This window comes from Sciurus vulgaris (assembly GCF_902686455.1).
Source record: "Sciurus vulgaris genome assembly, chromosome: 17".
Classification (NCBI taxonomy): domain Eukaryota; kingdom Metazoa; phylum Chordata; class Mammalia; order Rodentia; family Sciuridae; genus Sciurus; species Sciurus vulgaris.
Window position 1 is genome coordinate 42,363,871 of NC_136478.1, and position 6,000 is coordinate 42,369,870.

Here is a 6,000-nt window from a genome sequence, read left to right on the forward strand (position 1 = left end):
ATTTGCAAAGCATACATCTGATAAGGGATAAGTATCCAGAATATATAAAGAATTCCTATAAATCAACAATAACAATGAACTCAATTTCAAATTTTCAACTTGAAGTATCAATTTAAAAACAGATATCTGTATACCAATATTCATAGCAACATTATTTACATTAGCCCAAAAGGTAGAAACAACCCAAATGTCCATCATTAGATGAATGAATAAACAAATATGATGTATACGTCTAATGGAATGTTATTCAGCCAGAGAACAGACTAAAATTCTAACACAAGCTACAACACGAATGAAGCTTGACCACATTAAGCTAAGTAATATACCAGACACAAAAAGGAAGATCTTCTAGAAGGAAACTTCTAGAATAGATAAATTCATAGAGACAGAAAGTAGATTAGGGGTTCCCAGGAACTGGAGGCAGGATTAGGGGTTCCCAGGAACTGTGAGATGTTACTGCTTAATGGTTACAGAGTTTCTGTTTGAGATGATGAAAAATTTCTGGAACTAGAAATAATGGTTATATAACATTGTGAGTGTACTTAATGCCACTGAATTGTGGAACTAAGAAGAATTGAAATCCTGTTTATGTGTATTTCACCAAAATTTTTTAAAATAAGAAATTGGTTAAAACTGTACATAGAGCTTCTGGTGCCCCAGATTCTCTCTCCTGGCTGTAGAGCTGAGAGGCTGGAGTTTCATTTTGCTGGGAAATTGAGGCAAAGTGTTAACCTTCGGGGCATCAGATAGAGCAGAGGCCCGAGGAATGATGAGGAGAACTAGAAGGGCCCCATTGCTCAGATACAGGATTTCCACCATCACACCACATCTACAATCAGAGCCTACAGACACACACTGCACTCATATGCACACATATACACACCACACACACACCATACACACATCACACCCATGTGCAATACTGCACCCACATACTCATGCACACACCATATACTTACCATAAACACACCACATCCATATGCACATGCCACACCCATACACATACACACCCACCCACAGCATATCCATACAAACACAAACACCACATACCCCACAACATACACACATCACACCCATATGCACACAACACACCTATGCACACATATCTCACACCATACATACATACCATACACAGACCATATACAACCACATCCATATGCACACACCACACCACACACACACTATACACTCACACTGTACCTACACAACACACCATGCACACACACCATATACACCATCCAAACCAACCCCCCAAACACACACACATTACACTCAGACATCCATATTCCACACCCTTACACATACACTTCCAGGCCACACACACACAAACATGCCACACACCCCTGGCTAGGATATCAATAGGTTCTTCCTGGAATAACTGGACTGTTCCTGAGAGGAGGACCCCAGATACTGCATGAGGAGGCTGCCCCAGGAAAAGACCAACATGTTGCTCACTCAGCCTCCCAGGAGGCCAGAAAGATAAGAAATGTAGAAGGCTCAGTCTACTTGAACAACAGGAGTCCAAAAGAACATTATCTTTGGGAGCAAGATTGGGGTGTATGGAAGCAGAACTATTGTTCCCCATGATAAGTCTTTGGGTGACTGACTTTGAACCACGTGCACATATTGCTTTGATCACAACAGTGAAAAATTAGACAAAGCAATATTAAAACCTAACAAATATAACCCAGATGCCCCTTATGATCTAGATAATATTTCACATTCAACAGAAAGTTCAATAACTCGCTGGAGAGTCTGCAAACCTGACCCAAGGGGGAGGGGGATGAATTATATTCTCATGGCACTGCTGGCTCGGCAGCCGCCTCTACTGAATTCTTGTCCTCTGCACTGTATCATGCCTGTGTGATTTACTGATCACGGTCCACCTTCCACAGCCTCTCCAAGTCAACTAAGAAAAGAGAGAGTTATCAGCCTCTGCAAAGGGCTCCTTATCATGCACCCCTCTCTTCCACACCAGACCTGGGCTCCCACCCTCTGTCAGGGTCCTCCGACTCCTGCCCTGTGCCAGAAGCAGATGATCCCAGGGGTACCCAGCATGCATGTGTGCATATGCACACACACACACAAAGACATACACACACACACACACACACACACACACACACAGAAGGTCAGTGGGGGCAGAATAAACAGCAGACCCTTTGGGAAGAACAGCAGAGACCCTGAATTCTGCTCCATCTCCCTGAAAAGCGTGGTGTTTTTATGTTGCGATTTCCCCCTCCATTCCACATTATTCTCTCCCCGAAGTGAGGAGCACAAGAATCACGGCAACTGCACACCGTGAGCACCACATAGCAGTGCAAGGATATGACGACAGACGAGCTCTCTCCTGATAACTGGTGACCCCCATGCTCTGCATGATTGGCAGGAGAGCTGTGTGATGTGGCTGGCCACCATGCATCCTAGCAGAACTGCAGGTGAGTGAGCGATGCATGGATCCTCACCTTGAACACCAGCCATCTCAATGAACTCGCTCGGTAGGTTCCTGGTAGGAGCCCGTGGTCAATGATTTCAGGTGTAAAGAATTGTATCTCGTGCAGAATAGTTGAGAAAGAGCTTTGAATCCATTTGCTGCCCCTGGGGAGGGTTCCTGTCCCTCTTCCATGTTGGCATGAGGACCCCACTTTGCAGAAGCTTGTCCTGTCCCTGTTGCATTCTCCTAGCTTATAGGGAGCTTTGTGTTTGCATTTTTCTTCCATCTCCCCCACAGCCCCAGCCTGGGTTGGCATCTTGGGCCTAATCCCTCTTTGTGGGCTGATTTAGTCTGCACGGATGTTCCACAGAGGTGCTGTCTTGATGTCCAGCTTGTTGGCATGAGATTGGAGCCTCAGATCTCTCTTCTGTAGGTAGAGCTGCAGGGCTCCCTCTGGACGGGCAGCTTCCTAGGAAAGGGATCCAGGCTCCTGGCAGCCCCTCACCTTTGAGCTGCACATTTGAATGACTCATATTTAAGTGACCTTCCTGGTGGTGCCCCATGGGCTACAAAGAGAAGTCAGTGGAGGGCACAGGGGAAATGTCCAGCTTCCATGATAAGGACAAACCTCACACTGGAGATGAAGGCAGTGTTCAGGTCGAGTAGAGCTGAGAACCATCCAAATGGCCACTGGCCCCACCACCCCAAGTGTGGACACATGGCCCTTCTCTTAGTACTCTAGGGATAATGTCCAAGATAATTAAAAGGGACAAAAGTCAAAGCAGTGGCACTTTTCCCCTGTTCGTCCCATCCTCTACCTCCTGGCCCACCGCCATGTGCTTCATTGTCTCAGGGGCCATTCTCTGGAGGCCCACTTCAGGCCTTCTGCCTTCTTCAGAGTCTGCCTGACTCTCCTGACCAGGCAGAGAAAATCTTCACCAGTCCCAGTTCATGAGTGAAGCTCTTAGGGATACTGGAAATATTAGGAAGACTCCTCTTCCAACTGCCCACCTTCCCAGGACTTCCTTCTAGAAGAGTTGCCACAGGTCATGCAAAGGGGAGACAGGATTGACAAAGGGCGAAGTGACAAAGCCCAACACACCTGCATCTCAGAGTCTCCCCTGGAGTGCGCCATCTGCAGCCATCATGAGAAACCTGACATCAATTTCCCTGTCCACCTCCGGGGGAAGCAGGGCACTGTCCTGGGCATGCCTGGGTTGGCTAATTGAGACTCTCCTGAGCTGCATGCAAGCAGGGTGTTCTCTCTCATTTCTCAGAAAACCCCATCCAAGACTCCCAAGTCCTCCAGCAAAGCCCTTTGTGTTTGGGACCTGGACTTCAGCCTCAATCATGACTTCTGCAGCAGCCACTATGGAAGAGCAGGATGGAGGTGTGGGGAGACACACCATCCTCAGGATGTGTTCTTTGTCCATTGAAACTTAGCATCTGCCAGTCTCTCATCTTCTGCAAGGGAGTCTGGTTCTTGCCAGCCTCTGAGTCACTGCAGGGCCAGGATCAATACCAGTGTAAACAGAGCTTCGTCCTGAGTTGTTAGTTGTCCTTCCTGGTTTGGGATGTAATCCATAATGTTAGCTCCCAATGCTGTCTCCCCAGGGGCTGAGAGGGGTGCTGGGGAGAGTGGTATCTGGTCAGGGTGAGGTCACTGTGACCTGGAGGGTGGTTCTGGGAGGACAGCGAGGGCCTCCCTGTCAAGGAGCCCAGCTCCCCTAATCTCGGGAGTTGCACAAGCCCTTCTCCCCCAGCACCAGGCCCTCAACCCTCCCCAGATCTGGTGGGGCTGAGCTGCCCACACATCCCTGTCTGTTGAGCTTGCTGAGGACAATTTGTTAAGAACCTTCTGCTCAGCCCATAATGAAGCTTAGCCCTTCCGCTCCAGCTCTGATTGGGGGTGTTTTAGGAAAGCGGGCTTTCCAGGGATGCTTAGGCATGGCCGTGCTGTATCCTGGCAACCAGACCCAAAGCCAAGTCCTCCTGAGATCTGGGCTCTGGTCCAGCACAGGTTGCCCTCACTGCCCAACCCAGCCCGCTCCTGGCTCTATGTTGCTCCTGCTGGACCCTGAGGTGTGTGGGAGTCCAAGACCCTCCCTGAGCAGCCTCACCCTGTCCTGCAATGGCCTGTAGGGCATACAGAGGTGCTGTTTCTCACCACTGCCTCCTTGGACTCCCAGGACACCCCTCAGCTGGAGCCTCAGTTTTTTCCCTTGTAAAGTGGGCTGTGTCTCCAGCAGTCTCCCATGAACCTGAGGCTCCCTACATGCCTAAACACCTCTGCCACTTCTTACCTGGACAATTTCTTCAAAAGCAATAGCAGATGTGGTTTGGGAATGGGGGACTCCAGACCCCAGACACAAGCCCCCCCCCCCCCCCCCAATCTCAAGGTAGCTGTTTCTCTCTAAGCCCAGCCAGGCCCTGCCATGCCTGGATGCTCTCTTTGCTCTTCTGATATAGGCTCTGGAAGAGGACTTGTGGCATGTTCCCCGACAGGCCCTCCTGCTGAGGGGGTCCTTTCTGGAGGCGTTAAAGCTGCCCACAGCCTGCCCAGTCCAGGAAGGTGCAGGTCAATCTGTGAAGTCCACCTGGTTCAGGCATGCCGACCACCTTGTCAAACCACTTCCCCCTCCTACAGCAAAGCTCTGTGGAAGCAGGCCCCTGGTTGCAGTGCCCCTCTCCAGGGTGGGCCCTGTTGTCTCTGGGGCTGCTGGGCATGTCCCTGCATTCTTCACTGGGAATCATCTCAGCAGTCAGGAAGTGCTGTCCCCATGGTTATGACCTCTCTAGGATGGTGGCACATCCAATGACTGCCCAATGTGGGTGTTCAAAGCCCTGCTTCTTGCCTCAATTTGAGGGCAACTCTGAAGGAGGATCCCAGCTCAGGAGTTCCCCATGGGACTGGCTGAGGCCCGGGTTGTAATGCAGTGTGCCGGCTTTCCCCTCTCTGCCCATTCTTGTCCTCCTGGCTTCTTCCTGGGGGTCTCTCCTGAGAGCCATCAGCATAAACTGCTCCACCTCAGTCTGTGTCCAGGAAACTCAGCCTAAGATGACTTTGGGTCCTGGGGCTAAGCAACTGTGGATGCAAGGAGTTTGTGATCTCATCCTCTTGGAATTTTTGTTGCCAACTCAAGAGTTGGAAGTTCTTATGGGTCTGACCTCCACAGGCCTTCTAGCTCATGACCTTCATAGGATACTATCTCTGGAATGGATACTCTGTCTGCTACTTCGAGACCCTCTGTGGATCCCTGTGCCATGCCAGGCACATGGGTTCTGAATTCTATGACTCACCTGCAACTCCTCAGAGGACTTCTCTGGATAGGGAGCTGTTCTACCCACAGGCACAGAGAACAGAGGATGCTGGAAGTTTGGGTCACCCTGGGCAGCCTTAGTCAAAGACTGACAAGATGCAATAGAGTGAAAGGTCAGCTCCTTTCTCTCAAACTGGGCACAGCTTGGAATTCCAATCTTGCTTGGCTGCTTTCCTCTCCCCACCCTGCACACCTCTCTCTTAGCCCTCACCCCTAGGGACACTTCCTTTGTAAATCCCCTACCTG